General features: G+C 44.1%; 1 long non-coding RNA gene across 2 annotated transcripts; it reads left to right on the forward strand.

Moving 5' to 3' along the window:
• The first annotated feature begins 1,420 nt into the window (after positions 1–1,420).
• On the forward strand, positions 1,421–4,175 carry LOC112876897. Of its 2 annotated transcripts, XR_003225409.1 has the most exons (3): positions 1,421–1,782; positions 1,912–2,346; positions 2,993–4,175. It is a non-coding gene; the product is annotated as an uncharacterized LOC112876897 (long non-coding RNA). The 2 variants fall into 2 exon arrangements; XR_003225400.1 differs by lacking the exon at positions 1,912–2,346.
• The last annotated feature ends 3,729 nt before the right edge of the window (positions 4,176–7,904 follow it).

Here is a 7,904-nt window from a genome sequence, read left to right on the forward strand (position 1 = left end):
GGAGGTGGACGCTACGCAGTACCGGCGTCTTGTGGGGAGCCTTCACTACCTCGCGCACACACGGCCAGACTTGGCATTCTCCGTCGGCTATGTTAGTCGGTTCATGCAGCGACTGACGACGGAGCACCAGCATGTTGTGAAGAGGATCATCCGCTATGTTGCGGGGACTCTCGACCATGGTCTCTACTACCTGAGGTGTCCTGGGGAGGCATACTTCGTCGGGTACAGCGACAGCGACCACGCCGGCGACATCGACACCAGCAAGAGCACGAGCGGGACCCTCTTCTTCCTCGGCAAGTGCCTCATTAGCTGGCAGTCTGTCAAGCAGCAGGTGGTGGCTCTGTCCAGCTGCGAGGCCGAGTACATAGCGGCCTCCACCGCTTCGACTCAGGCGCTCCGGCTTGCTCGACTGCTTGGTGATCTTCTTGGCAGAGACACTGGAGCGATGGAGCGATGAGTGGACAGCAAGTCCGCTCTGGCCTTGGCAAAGAACCCCGTTTTCCATGAACGGAGCAAGCATATCAGGGTGAGGTACTACTTCATCCGAGGCTTCTTGGAGGAAGGGAGCATCAAGGCAAGCTACATCAACACCAAGGACCAGCTTGCGGACCTGCTCACCAAGCCCCTTGGGAGGATCAAGTTCCTTCAGATTTGTTCCCGGATCGGGATGGTCCAACTTTTCCACAAGACGACGCACAAGACTTAGGGGGAGAATGATGGGATAAGTCTTTGTACTGTTGGTCTTTGTGGTCCTCAGCATGGTGGTCTTGCTGCCCCAACTAGGATAGTATCTTAGACTAAGCATCTAGGACAGCATCTTAGACCAGCTTTTAGGACAACATCTAGAACAACATCTTAGACTAGTTTTTAGGATAACATCTTAGACTAAGCATCACTAGCTTTTAGACTAACATCTTAGACTAGCATCTTGGCATATGCTTGGCTGCCTTGGCCAGCTATAAATATTTATCCCCAACCATTCAGGTTGGTATTGCATTGTGTGAGAAGTAAACTAGAAAAATTACTCCACTTCTAGTGTCATCCTTTCGATGAGAGCAGCAGTCTCGATACTAACAGTTTACAATTCTTCCTCTCCTTGCTTCGTGTTTCCTTGCATTACTGCTCAACAAGGCTTTTCGGTTTACTAGTAAAGTTGAAATTACTCCCCTCAAATTTTTACTGAGTCTAGATAGTTTCATAAACTACAAAGCTGTTTATTTAATCAGATTTGCTCCTCTTCAACCGATTGGTATATTGTCTATCCGTCAATCGACGTTGTCGTTTGTTGGATCAGCTTTGGACGGTCAATATCGACTCTTTTGTAAATGGTGGAGTCGGGGACTCGGCGTCCGCTGTTGTGCGTTTCCGTGGCCGTTTACGTGTTAGTTAACGGGTGGAGTAGGGTGGAGCTGCACTCCAATACCTATTTGCTCTGGCCCCTCTTGTTCCTTCTTATCCATTCCTGCTCTTCTCAGCAGAACACGGAGAGCACAGCGATCTCGTGTGAGCGCCATCCTCCAATCCTCTCCATGGCGTCGATGGATCCAATCCAGCGGCCTGGCGGGGGCGGCGGCGTGGCTCCCCGGCGGGCGAGCGCTGTTTTATTGCTGGGGCAGCGGCGAGGATCCCCACTGTCAAGCACGGCAGGGCAGTGATGTGTTTCTCCAGCAGGTGATTCAACATTGGCATTGGGTTCAGTAGGGGCGAGGTCGAGGTAGGCGGAGAGAGGGCGGGCAGTTCGGCGCCGCAGCAGGCTCCACGACGCAGCGTACTGGGGATCAGGTATGTAGTTCATCTGTTCATGTGCCGAGTCAGTCTGCCGTCGTCTTCAATTTATGTTGCATGTTTCGATTTGTGAGGATTAGCGTTAGTTTAGTTCTCGAATTGATGTTCATTTATCTGTTGGTTTAGGGCCTCGATGCTTAGATCAGGTGGTGGTGATGGCCGATTTGAGATTCGACTATTGACACTATCGGTACCGACCAAAAGCTGCAACCGGTACTGATGAATCAGTACCGGCTGCAACGGCGGATGACCTTTGGCATCGTGGCACCAGGTTGTGTCACGGCCCCAACCAAAAGTTTAAGATATTAGCACCGGATGACATTAGCACCGGATCATATCATAGTCCGGTTGCAACAGCTCCACAGGTATCAGTGTGGGGTCGTGGCATGATTCGGTGCTAACGAATGATCACTAGCGTCGGGCTATGCCACGATCCGGCACTAATGCCTACGCCTATAATTACCGGATCCTACCCTCCATGTTGTCGTAAATTCAATACTGTTCATGACAGCCAAGTGAAGAGAGAGGAGGGGAATTTTTGCAATTTCTTTTCAGAGATAGGTTAGCAATTTTTATACATATGTTAATTATTTTTTTATATGTAGTTAGCAATTGATTTAGTTTATTATTATTTTATACATGTGATAATCTTTCTGAAGATGTAGTTAGCAAGTGATTTAGTTTATAATTGTTATATTAATTGTTGTACATGTGATAATTATTTTTTAAAATGTAGTTAGCAATTGATTTAGTTTATTCTTGTTTTGTATATATGTGATAATATTTTTAGATGTAATTAGTAAGTGATTTAGTTTATAATTGTTATATTAATTGTTTTATGTGTGATAATTATTTTTTAGATGTAGTTAGCAAGTGATTTAGTTTATAATTGTTATATTAATTGTTTTATCTGTGATAATTATTTTTCTAGATGTAGTTAGCAAGTGATTTATTTTATAATTATTATATTAATTGTTTTACATGTGATAATTATTTTTTTAGATGTAGTTAGCAAGTGATTTAGTTTATAATTGTTATATTAATTGTTTTACCTGTGATTTTACATTGTGCAATGGATAATTTAGACCGTTCAATTAATCATGGTGTGTGATGGATACTTGGATCTTAAAATTATTCGTTGTTTTCATTTATTTGATCATTTTACTGAAATGGCGAACATAAGTAATTTGTAGATTTATTTTTCCAGATGAGTCGGCAATGGATGTACAACGCCGATCGGCATTCAATGGAGTCTATTAATGGTGTGCACAAATTCATCGATGCGGCCAAGAAACACAAGCATGATAGTTTCTTTCGTTGTCCATGCCAAATCTGCAAGAACGAGAAGGATTACTCGTCAAGAAGAACTATTCACAATCACTTTTTTTGAAAGCGGTTTCATGCCCAACCGCCTAACTATAATGTATGGACCGAGCACGGATAAAGAGGGATTATGCTGCAGGATGATGAAGAAGAAGAGGAGAGCATTCCTGACTTTGGGATGATTACGGTGCCTTCTTTGAAGATACTATGATGGGTAAGCCTAAAGAAGATGCTGAAGCACAGGTTTCAGAAGATGATCTTGGTCAGATCCTGCGTGAAGCGGAGGAAGTCTGTGAAACTAAAAAGGAATCCAGGGATTTGAAGCGTATGTTTGAGGACTACATATCATTGTTGTACCCAGATTGCAAACAAGGGTACAAAAGGTTGGGTACCACATTGGAATCAAATGGTTTATTAGACAAGTGTTTTGAGAAGTTGCTAAAACTTATAAAAAACCTACTCCCTAAGGGTAACACATTGCCCGAAACAACTTACGAGGCAAGAAAGGTTGTTTGTCCTATAGGATTGGAAGCATAGAAGAAATATGCATGTCCTAATGATTGCATCCTCTTCTGTGGTGAGGAGTGTGAAAACTTGGATGCTTATTCGGTATGCAAAGCTTGTTGGTATAAAATCCCTAAAGATGATCCATTGAGGGGGTGCATACCAAGAAGAGAGTGCCTGCTAAGGTGATGTGGTATTTTCATATAATACCACGTTTGAAATGCCTATTCATGAACAAAACGAATGCTAAATTGATGCGATGGCACCAAAAAATGAGGAAGCAAGATAATATGTTGAGAGACCCAGATGATGGGTCCTAGTGGATGAAGGTGGACAAAATATTCTCAACTTTTGCAGATGATGCAAGAAACATTAGGTTTGGATTAAGCACAGATGGCATGAATCCTTTCGGTGAGCAGAGCAATAGCCATAGTACTTGGCCTGTAACACTGTGTATATACAATCTTACTCCTTGGCTATGTATGAAGCGGAAGTTCATTACGATGCCAGTGCTTATCCCCGGCCCGAAAAAATCTGGTAATGATATTGAAGTGTACCTAAAACCACTAGTTGACGATCTTCGTTTGCTGTAGAAATAGGAGGGGGTTCGTGTGTGGGATGTGCACGCAGAGCAACATTTTAATTTACGTGCATTGCTTTTCGTAACCATCAATGATTGGCCTGCACTTAGCAACCAGTCCAGACACTCCAATAAGGGTTATAATGCATGCACCCATTGTTTAGATGAAACCGACAGCATGTATCCGAAGCACTGTAGGAAGATTGTATACATGGGCCATCGTCGGTTTCTTCCTGTGAAGCATCCATTAAGAAAGAAGCATGCTCATTATGGTGGAAAGGCAGATCATCGTACAAAGCCTAGGCATGTTTGTGGGAAAATGGTGTTTGAAATGGTCAAAGATATAAAAGTAGTCTTTGGAAAGGGACCTAGTAGCAGATCAGTACGCAGTGAGGATGGGCGTGCACCTATATAGAAGAAAAATAGTATATTTTGGGAAAGAAAAATAGTATATTTTGGGAATTACCTTATTGGAAAGTCTTAGAGGTCCGCAACGCAATTGACGTGATGCACCTCACCAAGAATCTTTGCGTGAACCTACTAGGCTTTCTTGGTGTGTATGGTAAACCAAAAGATACACTGGAAGCGCGGCAGGCTTCCTTGGTGTGTATGGTAAACCAAAAGATCCACTAGAAGCGCGGCAAGACCTGCAACGTATGAAACAGAGAGCCGCCCTACATCCAGAAAAGAGGGATAAAGGATGCCATTACTTAGGTCCTACCTACTACACTCTAAGCAAGGAAGAGAAGGAAAGTATGTTTGAATGTTTGAATAGTATCAAGGTCCCGTTAGGCTATTCTTTGAATATAAAGAGGCTACTAAATATGAAAGAGAAGAAATTCGCACATGTAAAGTCCCATGACTGTCACGTGCTGATGACGCAATTACTTCCAGTTGCATTGAGAGGTATTCTACCACCTAATGTTCAAGCAACAATCATAAAGCTATGTGCATTTCTCAACGCAATTCCATAGAAGGCAATCAATCCAATGAGTCTTCTGAAGCTAAAGGAGGATGTTGTCCAAAGTATAGTTAGCCTTGAGATGATATTTTCTCCATCATTTTTCAATATTATGACGCATCTCCTAGTTCACCTTGTCAAAGAGATCGATATTCCCGGGCCTGTCTTCCCTCATAACATGTTTCCTTTTGAACAATTTTTTGTAGTCCTAAAGAAATACATTCGTAACCGTGCTTGTCCAGAAGGAAGCATTGCCAAGGGTTATGGGACAGAGGAGGTCACTGAGTTTTGTGTTGACTATGTAGATGAACTTTGCCCGATTGGGGTTCCAGCATGAGAGGAGGCTGATTGGAAGGTACACTAAGAAAGAAATCAATAAATGCCAATGATCATGCTGTGTTGAGCAAAGCACATTTCACGGTTCTGCAATAGTCAGCCTTGGTGGCTCTGTACATCGAGGAGCACAAGCAGATTGTATGAAGCAAGTACCCTTGGAAGTCTGAAACCTGGATTACAAAGAATCACATCGAAACTTTTCCCACCTTGTTGCACATGGAACTTATGGCTATCGAGGATATTCATGAACAACTTGCCTGGTTGGCCAGGGGTCCATCCAATACAATCTTGACATACCAAGGATATGAAATTAATGGATACACATTTTACACAAGATCCCACGATAAAAAGAGTACCGATCAAAATAGTGGTATCCGTATAGAACCATAGATACTAATGACGAAAGCAACTCATATTTTGGTTACATTGAGGAGATCTGGGAACTCGACTATGGGCCTTTGAAGATTCCTCTATTTCATTGCCAATGGGTGAAGCTGACTGAAAAATGCATCGATATTGATGCGTGCGGAATGACAACCGTAGACCTCAAAGAGCTTGACTATTGAGCGAATCGTTCATTCTAGCCAAATATGTCACTCAAGTTTTCTATGTGAAGGACATGTATAGCAAACCCAAGAAGGACAAGTCTAGCAAATCAACGAAGGACAAGTCAGAAGATGATGAGCCAAAGCGCCACATAGTTCTAGCAGGTAAAAGAAAAATTATGGGAATTGACGATGTCATGGATGAAGAAGAATACAATAAAGCTGAAGACATGACTCCTTTCGTAGTGGATGTTGATACAAATATCCTTTAGCCTAGGAGGACGCTCCCTACATACGCCATGATCATAATGAAGGGACGATTGTAAAGAAAACTATCGTTAATATTCCATTAGATCATTAATTCTCTCTTAATATATTTTGACTCATCATTTCAAGTATTCATGTAATATTTTGACTCATCATTTCATGTATTTGTAATATTATGTTGTTAATACCATAAACACACACACGCTCTCTCTCTCTCTCACATACACTCACACACAGATACACACACAACATGTACACACGCTCTCTCTCTCTATCTCTCACACACACTCTTCTCTCTAACACTCACTAATATTTTCTCTAATTATATATAAAAAATACAACATTCACAAATTTTTTGGTGAATTTTGAGGCCATATTTGATTTTTTAAGATTAAAAGAGTTTCTGAAAAGGAAAAACAAAACAAAACAAAAAATGAAAGGAAAATGAAAGGGCGGGAACGAAAACTGCCTCCCTTTGGTACTGTGTGGTGATATTCACCTGGTACCAAAAGCCGGGGGGATTTAGTTCCCGCCCGTTGGGCAGCTTTAGGTACCGGGAGGTGACTAACCCGGTACCTAAAGTCCAGCTTTGGGTACCGGGTGGTGACTAACCCAGTACCTGACTTTAGGTACCGGGTGGTCTTATCACCCGGTACCAAAAGCCGGGGGTATAAATATCACATCCCTTCTTCGTCCTCCTTTCCTCCTTCGCATTCCACCCTCGCCTCCGGCTGACGCGATCGCGCCTCCCTCGCATCCTCTGCCGCCACCACCTCCGTTTTCCTTGGCCAGACCTAAGCCGCGCGCCTCCTCACCTCGCAGAGCCGATTCGAGCCGCGCACCGTGCGTCTCCTTGGCCTCCTCGCTGCGCGCTTCCTCGGCCGCCACCGCACGGCTCCATGATGCGCGCTCGTCGTCCCAGACCTAAGCCGCCCGCCTCCCTCATACTCCACCGCCACCACCTCCGTCTTGCTCGCCACGCATGGACGTCGGACCTAAGCAGCGCGCCTCCTTGCTGTGCGCCGATCGAGCACCTCCTCGAACGCCGCCGCCCGCCTCCTTGATGCACACTGTCGCCATCTTCCTTGCCACTAACACAGGACCCAAGCGGCGCGCCTTCTCGCCGCGCTGAGACTAGTGGAGCCACGCACGGCGCGTCTCCTCGGCTGCTGCCGCCGCCTCCTCAATGCGCTCCTTCTCGCTGCGCCACGCCATGTCGAGCTGAGCCGAGCCTCGCCGGCATCCTCGATCTACGCGCTGCCGTCCCAGCCCACCCGCTGCCCCAACCAGTGCACTGCCGCGCGCCACACCCGCGCTTAAAGTAAGGGCTCGAGCCGTCCGTTTTTTATTGTTTTGTTTTATTTAGTTGATATAGAATTTAGATTCTAAAATACATTAGAATTTAGTGTTATTTTTTTGTTTTGGTTACTTAGAATTTTGATGTTTTAGGTAGAGATAATTTTCTTTAGAATTTAGGTTCAATTATTTTTCAATATGATTATTGAACTTAGGGTTCAATATGAATATTTTCCTTAGGATTGACTTATATATTTTCCATGAGCAGCCCGTTCCCGTCGAGAATCCTATACGGGTACATATCTTA

The sequence above is a fragment of the Panicum hallii genome, chromosome 1 (assembly GCF_002211085.1).
Source record: "Panicum hallii strain FIL2 chromosome 1, PHallii_v3.1, whole genome shotgun sequence".
Classification (NCBI taxonomy): Eukaryota; Viridiplantae; Streptophyta; class Magnoliopsida; order Poales; family Poaceae; genus Panicum; species Panicum hallii.